General features: G+C 38.9%; 1 protein-coding gene across 1 annotated transcript in view; it reads right to left on the bottom strand.

The window, feature by feature from the left end:
- The window catches only part of ARSB (arylsulfatase B), a 68,645-nt gene that overhangs the window by 36,226 nt on the left and 12,523 nt on the right, over window positions 1–19,896 (bottom strand). The window lies entirely within an intron of this gene.

Consider the following 19,896-nt stretch of genomic DNA (forward strand, 5'->3'; position numbering starts at 1 on the left):
AATATCATTAGACAGCCAAAGCTTCCAGAATCAAAGATTTTAAGAAGTCAGTCCAAATTACTTTACAGACCACAAAAAGAGTTGCTATCAATGCCATCATTAGTACTCAAGAATACACTGTTTTCCAAAGCAGTAAATTATACTCAAAAAAACCCCAAAAAACTATCATTCCAGTGCCAGGACAATACCCATAGTCCTAGTTCAGAACCAACTTTTTCCTAGATTTTTAGGCAGCCACAATGAGTTGTAATGTCACACAACACAACATTTCTGAAGCAGAAAATGAAAGCCCTAACAAAATGAGTTGAAACTAGTCCAAACAGTTGAAGCGATTCAGAAATGTAGGGAATTTATTGTGTTTGGTGAGAACAGTATATAAGATCGTTATAGAAAATGCTGAACTGTCACTACAGTAACTCAGAGTATCTACATGAATTAGAGATAGCTCACGCAACTCTTTTTTAACTCTCTCTGACCAAGCTTCCACACTTAGAATAAAATCTAGATTCCTGAATTTAACAGAATTACTGAATCTCTGAAGTTACTTTTAGTACTGCTGTACAATTGTTCTTGTTCAAACTTATCATAATGATCTCGGAAGAGTCATCGCTGGCTTTTTTTTTTTTGCATAATCTTTCTATATTTTAATGATGCTAAAATTATTTCAAATACTATTTATTGAACTGACATTCAGAGTAATTTGACATGTTTTTATTGTATTTTCCCATTAAAAACCAGGAATTTCAGGGAAGAAAGAAGTACATTCCTAACACCTTACAGAAGAACTTTACTGTCACCACACCACAACAAAATGATCTCCTTTCTGTTTCAGTAATTAGGGATCGGTGTAAGCATCCACTGTGAACATCCTTCTACTGTACACAGAAAATCCTTTCTGTTCTACTAAGGAACAAACCAGCGCATGTCTCTGTAAAGACTTTAAAAGGTGGAAGCCTCAGCAAAATGAATCAGTTGGAAAAAATAGCATGATTTGAAGAGAGTAAAGTGTTTTGTGGACCTTCCAGTAGGCCTGCTTGCACATCCAGCATTCTTGGGTTAAAAACAAATAAATTAAGAGCTATATTGCCTTCAGTATGGAATGCAGGCAACCAAACACTAGCTACCAATCTTTCTCACAAAACAATGTTGAGCAATGAGATCTGAGAATCTAAGCACTTGCCAGTTACCAGAATAAAAAAAAAAAAAAAAAATTGTTTGAACAATTCCTTCTACTCTTCATGTAAACAGGAATTCCTGTCAGAGATACTCACGGGACAGAGCTTTCAGTAGCTTTTAACCTTTGGTGGCCTTAGAATAAAAGGTATTTTATCTACACTACATTAGAGCACAGTTTGGACATACAGTGGGATGAAGTCTTAAGTATGTTAAATACCTTCTTCATATCACAAGCTACTTAACTGTCCATATCAGTTTAATACTAGTACACGAGATTTTTTTTAGTAATTATACTTATTTTTCTTTTATTTTCTGTAGTTGAGTTGAAGACATTCATGTTGTGCCAGTTTCATTATACAATAAATACCCTGAGACAAGGAGTCTATCTAACTTACATTCTACAAAAACTTGTGTGTGATAGCTTTCAGACATAGTACACTAAGTTAAAAAAAGGAGAAAAAAAATTCTTGTTTTGATAGCTTGTCTGATATGTAAATGAATAAACACGACATATGAAACAAGCTTCGTCCCACTCATTTTGACTGCTCATTTTCACATTGCTACTGTTTCCTTCTCCCTCAGGAATTCACATTCAAGAGGCCCTTTCTGCTTCATTTCTAGACTGAGTTAATAAGAAAGTGTTGAAGGAGGGAAAAGGATGGCTTCTGGATCGATTACTGACATTTGTTTCCTTTCCAGGTAGGCAGAACAGAGCTAATGTGTCACTGGCAATTCATACACAAGTGATACCATTTTTAGAAGTTATAGATACCTACTTCCATAGTGTCTGAAATATTTCCAATGTCCAGATGGAGATCAGTGATGAGTGGTGTCCCTCAGGGGTCCGTACTGGGACTGGTGCTGTTTAATATCTTCAGCAACAACACAGACAGTGGGATCGAGTGACCCATCAGCAAATTTTCAGGTGACACCAAGCTGTGTGGCGTGGCTGATCTGCATGAGGGACAGGATGCCATCCAGAGGGACACAAGCAAGCTCGAGAAGTGGGCCTGTGTGAACCTCAGGAGGTTCAACAAGGCCAAGTGCAGGGCCAAGTGCAGGGCCAAGTGCACGGATCGGGGTAACCCTCAGTATCAATACAGACTGGGGGATGAAGAGACTGAGAGCAGCTCTGCCAAAGAGGACTTAGGGGTACTGGTGGATGAAAAGCTTGACATGAGCTGGTAACGTGTGCTCGCAGTCCAGAAAGCCAACCTTATCCTGGGCTGCATCATAAGCAGTGTGGCCAGCAGGGCGAGGGAGGGGATTCTGCCCCTCTGCTCCACTCTGGTGAGACCCCACCTGGAGTCCTGCATCCAGCTCTGGAGCCCTCAGCACAGGAAAGACATGGACCTGTTGGAGCGGGTCCAGAGGAGGGCCACCAAAATCATCAGAGGGCTGGAGCATCTCTCCTTATGGGGAAAGGCTAAGCCAGTTGGGGCTGTTCATCCTGGAGAAGAGAAGGCTGTGGGGAGACCTTCTTGCAGTATTTCAGCACTTAAAGGAGGCTTATAAGAAAGATGGGGACAGACTTTTTAGCAGGGCCTGTTGCGATAGGACATGGTGCAATGGTTTTAAGTGAAAAGAGGGTAGATTTCGACTACATGTAAGGAAGGAATTTTTTGCAATGAGGGTGGTGAAACATTGGAACAGGTTGCCCAGAGAGGTGGCAGATGCCCCATCCCTGTCAACATTTAAGGTCAAGCTGGACAGGGTTTGGAGCAATCTGATCTAGTGCAAGATGTCCCTGCTCATTGCAGGGGGATTGGAATAGATGACCTTGAAAGGTCCCTTCCAAAACAAACCATTCTATGATTCTGTGATTACACAGGACTTCAAACAGCAACAATTTGTTAAAGAGGAGCAAGTTACATAATAATGAACGATCATAATGGAGTCTGTATTGATGAAATATTAAGCTAACCACTAAATAACAAAGGTAGAGGGAGGGAATAAACAAGAAGATACTGATTGCATGAGGTATAGACGTGGCAGAAAGAAAAGCATGAACAACCACTACAGGACTGTAACTGCAATTCTAGTCAATCTTACCTATGCGTGTATATCTAGACAGCAGGAGACAAAATGAGTACCTGCTGTGTGTTTGATCAGGTACCCTTCCTCTAAGACACAACTGTGGATCTACATAACTGAGGCTAAAAGCTTGCATGGCTTCAGAAAGCTACTGGAGAAGTTAAAAGATGAAACAATAATAGATAGTTCTTACATGAAGAAACATCACCTCGGTTTTGAGAATTTCTTCAGCCACAATGAGCTGAAGATCTGAAAGTTTTCACAAAATTGTTGGTGAAACACACAATGAGTCTCAATGCTCTTTCTTAGACATGTGCTACCAGGCATTGCTGTAGCAAGGGCGGCTAGATGGATCATTCATCTGTGGAAGTACAGCCATTCTCATGTTCTCCCAAATAAGCTACCCCTTACTAACTTCTCATACTATTTTAGCAAAGTATCTCAAATATGGAACAAACTCCAAAGTCCATATGCAAACTCCCAGTAGTTTAAAACACATACTTAACAGCCAGTTAGGTAAGAGACAAGTAAGATCATTGTGGCTTCATGTTCTACAGTGGCTTCACATCCAATTCTAAATCTACTTCAAAACAATATTTCCTGAATGATTTATCATCTATTTTTGCAACTGTTTTTCTCCATGACTCCTCCTAATACCTAATCTTAGCAGACAGTCTCCAAAGCAAAGCTACAACTAAAGGCCCCGAATTATAACATTTCTTATTATTCAATCTTCAGCCTTGCTACTTCAGCTGAAAACACAAGCCTATCCCAAGCATGATACTTCAATTATCTCTTTCCTGGAAATGAATATCAAATATGATTTTCATTAAAAATAATAGTGAAATAGTCTGGAAAACATAGTGAGCATATTTTTGCTATCTGTAAGAATGATTTTTGTAATGACATCTGTATAATTTAGACTTCAGTAGTACCCACAACATATTAAGTGCATTAGAAAAATCCTAAAACAAACCAGCTCTTGTCCCTAAAGAAAGTATGAAAGGGGAGGGAATAAGGCTATAGTTAGAAATTACAGTACTTGGCATAAGCATTACCTAGCTAATTTATTCAGTTTTGTTTGTTTTCTTAAATGGAAGCATCATACTTTTCTGAAGAGCTTTGTTGTTTTCTGGGTTTGGTTTGCTTTGATAGGTGTTTAGGTACCTTTATTTTCTCACAGTATTTTTATCACTCCCATCATTCTGTGTTATTTTAAGGAGGGAGGTACTGACATGGTTTTTTTCCATTTTAACACTATTTTCTTTCAAAAGCTGAAATTTGTGACAATAAAAGACAATGCTGGGGAGAGACATTCTTGCTGATACAACAATGGGCTAAAACAGAGTCCATAGCAAGCATTACCACCAACAACAAAAAAATACACAGAAGACATATGCAGGATAAATAGCAAAATGACAGAATAAAGGAGAGAAACAGAAGCATCCTAACTACTTTAAAATGTAGTTTTGATCAAAGTCGTGCACCCTTGAATCAACATCAGCCTTGCTGACTATGGAGAAATCTGTATAACGTAGTAATTGTATCATAAACACCAATGATATGCTGCACTGACTTGGGGAAAGGTGTCATTCCTGCTATGGAAGAGAAAGCAAAAATCCTAAAGAGAAAAGGAAGCACATCGACAGTTGTTAAGAATTGCGGTGGGAGGCTTACAACAGCTAGATCTGAGGGAACTACGCAGTCACAAGACAGAACAGTTTCTTAAGTGTAGTCAACATTTCTGAGGGTCAGGAATTGGTCAAAAGAGTCCCTAGGCACAAAAGCCAGGCTCATCTCTAGTATTATCTCTCTCTGCCAATTTACATGACTCACATCAGTAGCATAATTCTCTTTTGATTTTGTGTTGTCCTTCAGTATCCAAGGAGTAGAAATCTGATAGGATCTGAATGTATCTTAAAAAAAAAATTGCCACACTGAATAATTTAATTGGAAATAATACTAAGAAAATTAGCAGGTCTAAACCCCTTTCAAAACCAATTCAGTGCTTCCAAACCCAAAATACCAGCACATTCTATGATAGTTTCTCTATACAAATATATCTGTGGGACATGTATCCTGCTAAAATAGACTGATATAGAGCTCTCCAGATTAAATAACTGTTGTCTTCAAAATAGTCATGCACAGTACCCTAACCCCTTGAATGCTTTTCAAAGTACTGGCAAAGCTGATCCTCAGTAAATACCATGCATTACTATAGCAAAAATAAAATTTTGAAGTGAGAACTTCTGTTGCTGGTTTTGATTAAAATATCTCTAAAAAAAAATCAAATATTTTTCTATGAACTCTAGCAACTACCCATACATGCCTTTAAGAAAAAAATAATTTCTTCTAGGACTATTTCTACATTCTTTCACCCTTGTACACCTATGTACTTCTAGTCACTTTCTTACCCATCTTGAAGCACATACAATGCTGTTCAGATTACGGTACTTTAATAAGGCAGTTGAAAAAACAAAAATCCACAGCACCTCCCTCCCAAAAGGTTTTGGATGAAAATGGGACACATTTCCCACACACAAAATCAGAGAATATAGACTATTTTCAAAAAATCTCTGTACAACAGAAGGTGACTGTCTTTCAAACTACTGTGGGTTCTTAAAAGTAGTGAAGAGGAACAGCACTTTTTTGAAATTTATTTAACTTCATAAAAACCTTTCAAGATAAGCAATATAAAAGCAAATTAAAGCTAGTGCATCTTGAATATACCTTTAAAAATGAAGGCCAATGTTTTCTTCTCACAAACATCTGCTTTTGTAATTAATATTCATTGTCATATACAAGTGAGAGGGTTTAATTTGTTAAATCTGTAATTTGTAAACTGTCAAAGATGTTCTGCAGGAGTTCTTAAAGGAATCAATAAACAAAACTAAACAGAGGCCTTTCTATTTCTCCCAAACACTCTTCTGAAGAGTTGCCAGCTGCCAAACATTTTGACTAGGGCAGTATAGATATACAGTGATGTGAGATATATGTAAATAGTAAACAGTTTAATGACTAAAATCCCTTTGAAGAGCAGTTGGACAATAAAAAACAGCAATAAAACAATTCTGAGAGCAACAACTAATGCATTCAAGTCTTCAGATGGACTCACTTTTTTATTGAATTACTCTGGAACTGAAGCAGCAGTCTGCTTCATACTACGAAGATAACCCACATCGGCACTAGATACTCACAACTATGGGAAAAGCTTTATTTGGGATTTATACCTCATTAGACAACAGAAAACCAGAAAAGACAAAAGTGCTGACTTAAGAATGAACCCTGACAAATCTCCTTCTGAGGATCGTGAATATTTCTCACCCATGCACATTCCTTGCTAAAGACAAGTCCACAGTGGTTACTGAACTCAGGGACAATATTAATAGCTTTAATAGATTCATCAAAGCTTCATGCATCAGAGCTCAGTCCTCTGACAAACTCCACTTAAATTGATCAATAGGCTGAAAAGTTATTGTTGGGAGAAGAAATTAAATTGAAATAACTCCTGTAATAATGTATAAGGCAAATTTTCTAAGAAAGTAAGCTTAAACACCCCCAGCTGTATGCACAAAAACCATTACTGTCTAAGCAGTGGAATGAAAAACTTCTTTTATAACCTATAAAGAGACCTTTGTGCTTAATTTTTTGGACAGTGAGAAAAACAGTGTAAGAAGAGTTTCCAAAGAACACTTAAGTACAGTATGACCAACACAGTAATTTTCTTCACCACCTGGACAAGTGGCCCAAGTGACTTCCTTTCTGCAACTCCTACTACCTGCACACACTGTCTCTGCAGCTTCTGTTCATGCTGTTGCCTCACATTAATGCTCTAGAATAGAGGTAGTATTTTCTCTGCACATAGGCCAGAAACTGGTCTTCACTTCAAAGACTTCCCTCACTACTTTTTCGCAAGCTCTTACGTAAAACTTTAGTGGGTAAATTAAAAAATGTAAATAATACAGAAAATAATTTTGCATTTTTTCATATATTATTCAAATACAACAGCGAGCCTTGTTGTATAGCTACATATGTTCTTCTAACACACTAGATCTTCTTTCAATTATACTATAGCAAAATTCTAGCAATAAGTAACTAAAGACAAAAACTGCTTGATATCACAAAAAAATCAACCTGCAAAATATCTTATGATAACAAAGTTAATAAATTTAAATACATAACTTCTCTTGGATACCTATGTTCATTTTTAGAAATAGCCATCCAAAAGATTAACACATGTGTAGGTATATAACTCATATATCCACAGAGCAAGAAATAACCAACCAACATGTAAAGGAAGTATTCAATTAGGAATCAGTCAAAAAAAAAAAACCAAGAGAAAGAAAAATCAAGTGCTGTGTGCCAAGAAAGTCTTCAACTATGCAACCACTTTTTTATGCTATCCAGACCACAGCACAAAGAAAGCATTTGAAGTGATATATCTGCAAGGGCATTGTATCTACAGTATTTTTCAAATCCAGCATTGGCATGCCCCAGGTTTTTTTTCTGTTTTCCACCTGTGCTTAAGCTCCTACTTTTTTGAATTGATGAATTTTTCTGAAGCTGCAAGAGAAAACTCCCATACCATGTAATTTCTCCTCATGGGCCCCTGCAGTAAACTGATCTAGCACACATCTGATTGATATGTAAACTATGCCAAGCTCTGTTTGAAAGGCTTGTCTAAAGTCACAAGGTATTTTTAAAGTGAGTACAGACCAGAAGAAAAACCCAACTCTGTTTTATTTTGTAATGCATATTTGGGCATTTTAAGCTCCTGCTACTCCTGAAACTAAATGCTGCCAACATACTTTGGCCATCAACTGCATGTAATTTAGCATGAAATATGTGCACAAAATGTCTGAAGGGGAAATACAGTCACTAATAATTCCTGGTACTTGTTCCAGTTTCTTGCTTCTGATTAATAGATTAATTACTTTGTGAAGATGACAGTGGAAGTAAGGTGGCTTCTCTTTGCTAAAAGGAACAACGGAGTCCCTCCTATATGCTCCCTCTTCCCATTGAAAATAAGTAAGTGTTGTAACTCAGAAGAACATTCAGTTTCCAAGTGCATCCACCCCTTCTCCCTAGGAAACAGAAGAGGCATGTCCATATGGTAAACAGACACTCAATAGAAGGAGGACTGGATAGGACTGACAAATGACTGCAAGTATGCTGGGAAGCACTGAATTTCAAGAATTAAATTTTGAAAGTGCAGAGACTGTCCAATAGCTGGCAACGTCAAGGTGTTTTTATTCAGTAAAAGCATTCGGAAGTTTATTTTGAATACACTTGGGTTTCTTCCTCTGCTTCTGGAAGCAGCGTGACTCTCTTAGAACAAACCTAGTGCTGTTATCCCAACAACGTTAGGATCTAATCAGGAGGCATATTTATAGCAGCTTTTGGAGGAAAAGAAACAGGAAGGCAGGCCACTATTACTGTGCTTACGGACACCCTGTATAAGCAGTGATGAGCCAAAACTAATGGATCCATACTTCCAGATGTATGGAAAATACCTCACCTCAGGCCTGCTGGTTTTCACTTGAGGCTGCAGCTGTAAGGTAAAAAAAAGAGGATCCAATTCCAGCACGTGAGGACAGGAGCCAGCGGAAAACTAGTTTTACATCTATTGCTAATCAGAGTCGTGCACAAGAAAAGATGTCCCTGGCTTCAAATGCAGTAGAAGCGTTAAGGTGTGCATGGCCTGCAGGAAAGGCTGCCAGCCTTTGGGGATAATTATTTCACTTTTCTCTAGTTTCATTTTTTGAGGCAGAGGGAAGAAATTACTACTTTGACCTAACACCTCTTTTTTCCTTCAAAAACAACAAAGAAACCACAAAACCCCAAACACTTCCGGAGTATGAAGCTGCCAAAACTTGGAATTACATGCAAACAGCAGAGACAAATGATCTAATGTACAGGCATTGAAACCTCAGGGTTGTGCCCATAACGCACATTTTCCGTCCTTATATCCCATACCGCCTCTTCCTTGCCATTTACTTGAAGGGAGACTGCTCTAGTTGCCTTCTGTCACTTCCCTGGCACACAATAAACAGAGCAATCTGGAGCTAATTTCAGCGGTTTAGCACATCAGGATACAGCTGGTAAAGGTTTTAGGAGAAAACCTGGGAGGAAGAAGAGGGCTGTACGTGGTCCAGCCGAGCCTGCGCACAGGAAGGTGGTGCAGATGGGCAACAACAACACCTTCTGCAGCCAGGGAAAACTGTCCCGTGTCGAAACTCTCCAACTAGCCCGGGAACAGCAGAAACCTCAAAGTGGGGAAGTAAGAAGTCCACTCCTAACAGGGGGAGTGGAAGGGCCACCACTCAGTGTCTGGAGCATTTCAGCTGATCCTTGCTCATCCAGCAGTAGCCCAACACCTCCCGTGTGTCTATAACTTTTATATTTCATTTGCTAAGAGCCAGATGTCTTTTTTTTTTCTTCTTAGTATTAAGTGTAGGCATGCGCATTGGCTTTACATAGTGCAAACTATTACTTGATTCCAGCAATTGGACAGATTTTCATCTGTTTTTCACATCACTTTTGTTTGAGAGGAGTGACTTGAGTTTTTAATCACTTGGGGCCCCAGCTATACCCAGAATATATTGGCTCCATTCACTACGAAAAAGAAACACAAGTGTGCTTGCATAAAGACATAAAAATGAAACAAACCTCTTCAGTTATTACTTACCACACCAGACATTCGACACAAAGGGCAGAACACACCTTAGCAAGAAGTATCTGTCCCTAAGCTAACTCTCACATCAAGCACATGAACTACAAAAACCGAAATTCCATCTGACAAAAACTGAAATTCCATCTGACAAATCTCTAAACCAAATACATCAACAGAACAGTAAAGAAGGTAATATCCTTTATTAACACTAGCTTTAAACTTCTGTGGCAGTTGTGGGGAAGGTTAATTACTTTGTGATCTGTTGCAACTATTCCGTCTCCTGTAGGCTGTTTCATTCTCCTAGGGACAACACTGAGGTGAAACATGTAAGTTTATTCAGCGTGCATGGACAAGGTGGAAAATGCATAAGTCTCGCAGAGGTACATTCAGCAATGTCCAAGCCTCTCGCAAAAGCTACCTCAGCTTTTACTAAAGGCAGTCACGCTTACATGGGAGGAAAGGGGTTATTTGATAAGCTAACATGGTGACATAGAAATACAGGTAATGAAGAGAAATGGATGTTTACATAAATAATTTTCTCTCCCTTTAATGATCTAAGCAGAATTTTTAACCAGTTTTCATAAATCTGTTTTTCAGCAATGGATTATGTTTTCAGGATGGGGAAATGGCAGAGAACATACTTGCTGAATGAGTATTTCAAAGTAATTTTTCACTTGAGATTTGTTTCTTTAACATCTTTGCTGGGTGACAGGTAATAATGGCAGAATAACTCATTGCTGAAACTGAGAGAAAGGATGTTAAGCTGACTAAAACTGAACCTATTTTCTCCACATCAACAGAAAAAATCCTAGTGTTTACAGTGCGCCTAATATTCCTCTCCTCCTCCTTAATTTAATAGTCACATCGGTGCTACATTCAAGTGAGTGACAAGGACCACTTAAACTCAGAATTTTTAATTTAATAATGATTATTTTATTCCAACTTTTGTGATTTTTTTTTTCTGAGCTACATGTCAGAACATGCCCTCTTCTAATTGCTCCCGTGTTTGAACTTCTGCAATACGCCTGCAAGACACCATGGTAGTTCAGCAAGGTCACCAGCAATTTCCTCTTGGCAAGATCCAACCTTTCTCCAACATCATCATCCTTGAACTTTCTGCCACTTTTGATCATATTTCCTGAATTCTGAAGTTGTGAAATCTCTCCTCTTGGCAACCATCTAGCTTTACAGACAACATTCAGCCCTCAAATATAGATGTACAACTCTCATCGATTTCAAAGTGGAGCTGTTCATATGCACCACAGAAACAACTGTAGGCTTCAAAGGAATAGTCAAATTGTGTATTTTGGTCTTGGTGGACATTTTGATTTTGATCTTTTTGTGCCTAATGATTATTCCTTAGAAAGTTCATCCTGGAAATTCTGTCCTCTACAGGTTAACTGGTTTTCTGTTCCATTCCTGACACTGGGAAAGAAGAAGAAAAATCCACAATGCACTAACGCATTCCTCTGATTGAAGACAGTATTTCACTATAAATAGAGCTCTAGCACTGGATGGCCAAGTGTTTCCCAACACAGCCATACTTCAGAAATAAGTTAACCCCTTCATTTTCAAAAGACATCTTGCCTTTTTTTGTCTGCAAATACCTTCTTTAATATTGTGATATTAAAGCCATAAAGCGCACCCACTTAATGGTTCAACCTATGCTTGCAAAAAAAGTCTCTCCACTATTGCTTGTCATCCTTGATGCCACCAACACTCACAATTTATCACCTCTTTCGTACTATTGACCAAACCACTCTTGTGATCCTTCGTCAGCCTGCTCAATCCAAACTTGCATCAGCAAAGATCTACTATTTCAGTCAAATGGGCAGGGTTACTGTAAACAAGGGTGACACAAAAGTGGATGGTGGCCTTCTGTGTGGTGAGCTCCCCCAATCTCCACAATCACAGTTGCAGTTTTACCCTCCTCATAAGGACTTGTGCTCTCCTGAGTAACCACTACCTGACCTGTTTATGTGAGTCCAAAAGTCCAGTCTTCCCCCTATTTCCACTTTGGCAAAGGAGTTACTAATTCTTCAAAAATCCAACTTGAAGTCTCTCTCAGGAATACGAAATAAGTGACCCATTAAATTAGTCAAGGTCTTCAGGTCCATGTTTTCCCAAAGCCTCTTTCCTCATTTGCCTTTAGGCTGCAGCAATATGTGCTCTTTTGGCTCTGATTAAACTAATTTAAAGAGTTAAGCTAATTAAAAGCTCTCATATTGCACAAGAGGTCAACAGTCCCTGAAAAGGCTGGTATAATTGCATGTGTGCTTACTCTTAACACAGTACCATCAAAATTATCTGAATCAATAAACCACAACCACTGTAACTGTTAAAAATGTTCAAGCTACCCAAGGGCACTTGGAGAGAATCACAAGAAGCCACATGCAGCTCCTGAACACAGCTGAGGGACCTCGGGGGCAACTGCCTGTGAAGGGAGGCACCCGTGAGCAGAAAAAGCCCCTAACCTTAGTCCCACTCATCATCACCACTGTCCACACAGCTATTCTTCCTCCTGAGGCATGCATTCTCCCTTTCAATTTTTTTTCATTTGCATTCTTCCTGCTACCTTTGACTTTCTAATGAACTGTAACTGTTGGCCAGCAGCAGTTTATATGTTGTAGTCAACGTGAACTATTTGTGGTCAGTAAGATGTAATTATTAAACTGTTTTAAACAAAGGCTTTGCTTTATCAATCCATTGAAATCACTGGAATACAGCCTGATGGCAGCATAATGTGTGATACATTCAAGTCAGAAGAAATGAATTCACATCATTTGCAGCCACAACTGCAACCATGTACAACTTTCACAAGAAAAGTAATGGAGCCACTTTTTTTTTTACCCTCATGAGAGCAGCAATGGAAGAATACTATTTAAAAGATTCAGATGTGACAGAAAAGCATGCATAGGATGTCATTCTTAAGATCCACTTGTCACATTATTTGACTGCAAAATGTATTACAATGCTGCAGCGCAAACAGAAAGCAGACTTATGGAGATATAACTATTAAAATGTTCATTAAATTTTGAGTATCAGAAATCAACATACTCTAAGTATTTAATATTCAGTTTGATAAAGTATCTTCTTGCAAGATATCAGACACAGTGCAGTGCTCCAATACATGCAGTTCTCTGCAGTGACCAATAATAATCTTTTCTATAGCCTAAACATGTAAGTTGTATATAATACAAGAAGTTAATAACGAAAAACATTACAATTGCTGCATTGTTTGTTTTTATATATAGTTGGTTAAAGCCATTTACTCTAAAATACAAGTGAAATTAGTGATGCAGATTTCTGGTTCTTCCCAACCAAGTTCAAACAACTCTGGAATCTTAATACAGAATTCAGGGTCAGCTCACTTCCATGCACACAAAACTCTGGCTACATTTTAACTTGAGAAAATGCAATTAGAGGTCAAACCTAAGAGCAGGCATAGGCAGCATTCCACACAGCAGCAGTGCTCAAAGTCCAGATAAAAAGTGGGGGTATTTCTTCCTGCTAAAGAGAAATGTAAAAATAGATGCTGTATACTCTGAGACAGATATTCCAGTCACAGGAGGCACATAAAGGTATCCAGAGAGGCAAAGAATTGCAAAAGCCATCACGACAATTAGTAGGAACGTACAGAGAAAGCAGAGGAAAGATTAAAACTGAGCTGTAAGGAACTGAAAAATACAAACAAGGATCCTTACAACAGGAGAGGAAACCAGCTTATTAGTTCCAGTGTCAGTACGAAGAGCTAAAAATCCTGTAACAGACACTGTAGTAATACTCTCCAAGCCAGTTTCACATCAGACATTTACATGATCTGATACACTCATCCATGGCCAAATCTTAACATCCATGACTAATGTCCACAGTTACTTCCAAACTCACGCTGCTCACCTTTAGTAACTCTGAAGATGGACACCTTCCTTCTTCTAGCCTTAGCTATTTTACAATTTTTTTTCCAACATTAAAACCTTCCATTACAGTTCCCAACCCTGTTTCATCAAAAAAAATCCTTTTTTCTCTGCACACACAGGAGATAGGAAACACTAGGCCCATGTAAGCTTAAATCTCTTCTAAATCTTTACAGAAACAGATGATCTGGAAAATATATAGGCCAGAGCACAAAACTCTGATACAAAACTTTCCTTCCACATTTGAAGTTCAGAAATTTTTAACTGATACAATATCTTACTATAAATTAATTGTAATTTGGAATAACTAACATGCATTTGTGGATTTCACTGTTTCTTTGGGGCTTTTTAAACTCAAAAATCTGTAAAATGTATGGCTTCCTTGGCATTCAGCACATCTATATTCTGACACTCTTAAGTAAGAGTGAATTAAGGCAGAGAGCGAAAATCTTACTCCTTTAATGCATACTAAAGTGAAATTCTCCACAAGTACAGATCTATTATACTACATGCAAAATAATAGCATGGAATAATCGAAAGTGAGAGAGAGAAAAGAATACGAAGGGCAGTTATGCAGAGCTTTTATTTGGAAGTTCTCCTTTGCTTCTGTAGACTTTAGCCTTTACTCACATGTTTACTGGAGTATACTATAATTCTGGAATATTCATAAATATATGAAACAGATGTACTAACCAAACCATAGCTTACATGAATATACAGGTTTGAAAAAAAAATGAAAAAGCAGACAAGAAAACCAATCCAGAAAATCTCAGTAGGGATTCAAGTAATCTTTTTCAGATACTACTTATTTGACTAAGGCCATCTCACAAAACCTGCAGCTTCTTCTAAATTCTTAATCCAGACCAGCCAATATTGCATGTTTCTTTCCCAAGTCAATCAATGGTACACTTTCCCTGTGTTTCTATATCGATTCATAGAAGCGAGGGCTGTCCATGATTGACAAAGTAAGTCTCTTGGAGAAGCAGTATTTCTAAATAAATATGAAAGCTTTGCGCGAGACAGTTCCGTGTTGTTCCAAACAACATTAATCAGTTACAAAATCCTTCTCTTTCAACTGGAGAGACATGGATTTGATGGATGGACTGTTCAGCGGATAAGTACTTGGCCAGATGGTCACATCCAGAAAGTAGTGGTCAACCGCTCAGTGTCCAGATGGAGATCAGTGACGAGTGGTGTACCTCAGGGTCCGTGTACTGGGACCAAAGCTGTCTTCATCAATGACACAGACAGCAGGATAGAGTGCACCCTTAGCAAGTTTGCAGACAACACCAATCTGTGTGGTGTGACTGATGCGCATAAGGGACAGGATGTCACCCTGAGAGACCTGGACAAGCTCGAGAAGTGGGCCTTTGTGCAGCTCAGGAGGTTCAACAAAGGCCAAGTGCAGGGTCCTGCACCTGGGTTGGGGCAACACCTGGTATCAATACAGGCTCGGGGATAAAGGGATTGAGAGAAGTCCTGCCAAGAAGGACTTGGGAGTACTGGTGGATGAAAAGCTGGACATGAGCCAGCAATGTGCGCTCACAGCCAGGCAGCCAACCGTATCCTGGGCTGCATCAGAAGCAGCGTGGCCAGTGGGTCAAGGGAGGGGATTCTGCCCATCTGCTCCACTCTGGTGAGACCCCACCTGGAGCCCTGCATCCAGCTCTGCAGACCCCAGCACAGGAGAGACATGGAGCTGTTGGTCTGGGTCCAGAGGAGGGCCACAAAGATGATGCGAGGGCTGGAGCAGTTCTCCTGTGAGGAAAGGCTGGGAGAGTTGGGGCTGTTCATCCTGGAGAAGGGAAGGCTGCGGGGAGAGCTTATTGCAGCCTTTCAGTACTTAAAGGGGGCCGACAAGAAAGGTGGGGAAAGACATTTAGTATGGCCTGTTGTGAAAAGACAAGGGGTAATGGTTTTAAGCAAAAAGAGGGTCGATTCAGACTAGATACAAGTAAGAAACTTTTTATAATGAGAGTGGTGAAACACTGGAATAGGTTGCTCAGAGAGGTGGTAGATGCCCCACCCCTGGAAACATTTGAGGTTAGGCTGGATGGTGCTCTGGGCATCCTGATCTAGTGTAAGATGTCTCTGCTCATTGCAGAGGGGCTGGATGAGATGACCTTGAAAGGTCCCTTCCAACCTAAACCATCCTGTGATTCTATAAAATCAAGCTATTCTAATAAAACATAATAGCTGATATTAAAAAACATTTGTGCTCTATGTGACAGACTTAGTATATATGCACTCGCTGAGTGGTTTCCGGTGATACTAAAGCAGTATTCCTCTTTTTCTTGCACATTCAAAGTTCAAGGGTTGACTACAGAAGAAATGTAGGTTTTAAAAGAATAAGGGCAATATACAAAAGAGATGTTGTATCTGTCTCCTTTGCTAATCACAGAATCACCGAATCACAGAATGTTCGGGGTTGGAAGGGACCTCTGTGGGTCATCTAGTCCAACCCTCCTGCCGAACCAGGGTCACCTACAGCAGGTTGCACAGGACCTCGTCCAGGTGGGTCTTGAATGTTGGTTAAGAAACTAGTTGATCAGCAAATGGCATATATTTGGCTATGTCTTATATTTAGTATCTTTAATGGTATTTGATAATTTAATAGTACCCAATATATATGTAAATTCGTGGCGGTAGTCTAAAAGAACATAGAGGACAAGGAAGAAATACTAAAAGTCATGCAAGTAAGAGTTGTGAGGAAAAACAGAGAAAGTTTTTCTAAGTCTTTTTGAAATCACCTGCGGTGTTATCTTAGAAACAGTCTCCCACAGAAAGCGGCAGACATTTCACCATTTGGATACCTAAGACAGGAAATCAGGGAAATGGACAGGAAACCATACCACTGGGTCCTAGTAAAATAAGGAAGAAGGAAATTCATTCCCATTCCTCAAGTTTCTGATACATTTCCACTGTGCAACACCTGAGCTCAGATTGATGAAAGCTTAAAAAGAAACTCAAACTCATATAGTTTTGGGACTTTCTCCCCTTTTCTTGTTGTGCTACTGCATTAGGAGATTTTACAATGAGTTGTAAACAGCAACAACAGAAACACACTTCTAATCCTGAATCTCACAGCATCTAAAATTATCCTACCACTGTGCAACCATCAGCCAGGCAGCACAAGGCCCTTAACAGAGGATGAACTACAGGAACTACAGATTGAGGACAGATTTTCAACCACCTTTGTCTCACTGATCCAAACCAGTATGAATCACTAAACTGGATGACAGAATATCATGCTTCTTTCTCTCCTTTGTGTAATTCTGATTTTGTTTTCCAATACTGAGTTTTTTATTTTTCTCTCTGACATTGTAATGCTGCATTTTAAACACAAAATGTAATTCAAACTTGAATACTAGTGACCATATAGGTTCCTTTATTCCAAAACAACTAAGTAATAATGTATGTAACAAGAATAGAAAAAGATGGCAGAAGCAAGATGGCATATCCAATTCATCCACAGTTTGATTCTGTAAACATTTGTTACATGTCTAGTGCTCCTTTGAAGGGCTGGGGCTTTATGAGCAATCACGCTCTTATACTTAATCAGAACCATATGGAGGTCAGTGTGAGGGTCCAACCAGCTGAAGCAGAACTAGAAAGTGTATTAAAAGTTAACTGCGAAATTATTTCATATGTCACTTACAGAGTTTAAGAAGCCAATTCAACAACGTTACTGTCCCTGTATTGTTGAAAACAGAGCACGTCAATGAAGTGACTCACACTACTTACAATATTTCTACAAAGCAGATTTCTGGAGTTTGCAACTAAAAATAAATAAAAGGAGTAACATGCCACATACAAACAACCTTAGACAAAGATAAACAAAGGACAGAATATGGGATGAAGCCCATAGTCCTATACCTTTCTTGCTGTTGTCTATTTCTGATGGGGAGCCTACAGAAAAGCCAAACCCCAGCAGTTTTGTTTACATGAAGTGCCAGCATCTCTTTTCCATAATGCAAAACTGGGCTTTGTATGATTTTGTTTTAAATACTATTGAAATTATGGAGGCTGTCAATAGTTCATAGTAATAAAAAGCAAAGAAGGGGCACTACAAGCAATACTGAAACAATAGTCTAAAATGCCCACAGTTACTTAGCGGACATGGTACCACTACATACCATTTAACATGTATTTATTTAAAAATTAAGTGATGGATATAAGCAGGAGACAAGTCTACATGCATAATTCTCATACACAGAAGTTTGGATGTAACACTACAATCAGTTGCCAATGTCAATAAAACAAGCAGGCAGTTAGCTGTTGGTTGGGGTTTTTTTAAATCTTTTTTAATTTTCTGGGTGAATTTCATATATATGAAAGGGAATTAAATAGCACTTACTAGTGCCAGACACAATACGAGCAAGCACCAGACAGCTTCAATGCACAGCTCTGTAAATGCATCTCATTTTTGACCTCTAACATTCTTGCTTAAAGTCGAGGTCACAGAACAGGGCTTCAGAGCCCCTCCTTTGTGAGATTTAAGCCCATGGTTGTGAGTCACAGCTAAACAGAGAATGCTGTCGATAATAGCAGTAAAGGATCACATTTGGGGAAAATTTCTCCCCTCTGATCTTCACAGCATGAATAATGCTTATTCTGTACATGTTCCAAGTGCGGAACTCCCATTGAGGTTTCATTAAAAAGAAAAAAAAGCGTACAGAATACACAGCAGAGATCTACACTGCGGATAAGAGACTCGCAGCATGAATTAGAGAATAACTTTGCCCTTAATTTGAACTCCAGTTCTTCCCTGCTTCCCCACATTGCATCTGAACAATCCATTTGTTGCTGTGTTTTTCAATCCTGCTGCAAGTGTGACAGAAACGCAGGCACACTCCCTCTGATGGCTAACATGAAACATATTTCCAACGAAACAAACCAAAATCATTGGGTTAAGATCAGTTGATGAAAAAACATCTGCTGTATACTTCAGCCCAACGCTGTAGGCTCTCAGTGGAAAGAGTAACCTTGAAGGTTCAATATAAGCAGCAGAAAAGCCACTCAAAAAAATGTCTTCAGAGTGTAGCTGCATTATTATATTTTCAGTGCTTAATACAGATCTTCTTGTGTGTGCAGTGGAAGAACTACTGAAAGCCTTTCCATGAGAGGGACAACAGAAACAGAAAACTACATCTTCTACTATAAAATGCTGCTAATGTAATTCTTGTTGTGCTTTAAATACACCCACAGGGCTTTTATTTTCCATTAAGGGAACATAATACCTCTCCTGCATCCGAGCACCATTTGCTGAGCAACTTTACTGAGCATTTAGAGAGCAAATTTTACTGAGTTGTGCTCAGATAAATCAACCTCTATGTTTTTTCGTAACTCACCAGAACTCTCTCTTTTTCTCCTGACTTTTCTAAAGGGGGGAGGAGTGGGGGTGATTTCATGGAAAAAAGATGCATTTGATGTACACAAGATTCCAATAGTTACAAATTTAGCCCTACAAAAGCTGCATGAACAATGTCATTTTTCATCCTATTGAATTCTTTTTTCTTTTTTTTTTTTTTTTTCCTGCCAGTACAGCTTTCATGATAGGAGCAATCCTAGAGCAGACAGTTTCAGGCGACTGGTTTCATTGTAAGCAGTCTCAATAATTAAACAGGTCTCAGTAGTTACAGACCCTGTTGTGTCAGGTCTACACTAGCATTCACCATCACTAAATACAAGAGAAACACAGAAGGAAATTTTAACCTAAGAACAATGGGAACAACCTGACAAAATGTTTGTATGTCTGCAATAAGCAAGTTAAATAAGACATAGTCGAGAAAACTTTGGACTTGTCCCAGTGGCAGAGCACTGAACCTGACCACTGATTTGGGTGTAGAAGATTCTGACACAAAGAATAATGGCTTCTTAAACACTGTTGCGGAGAACAAACCAGTATAGTTTAATAGTAATCATAGTTTAAGACAACTTTCTGAGAGCTGTGGGAAATTATTAAATGCTGTTAACGTGTAAAATTAGCTGTCTTCAGCATTCACCTCAGTCTGAAAAAAAATTTGCTAGGATAAGTATTAGCATGCTTAAGTCAAAGTTTTACACAAAAATAGCCACCTTGTGACTCTGGGCAAAATT

This window comes from Opisthocomus hoazin, chromosome Z (assembly GCF_030867145.1).
Source record: "Opisthocomus hoazin isolate bOpiHoa1 chromosome Z, bOpiHoa1.hap1, whole genome shotgun sequence".
Classification (NCBI taxonomy): Eukaryota; Metazoa; Chordata; class Aves; order Opisthocomiformes; family Opisthocomidae; genus Opisthocomus; species Opisthocomus hoazin.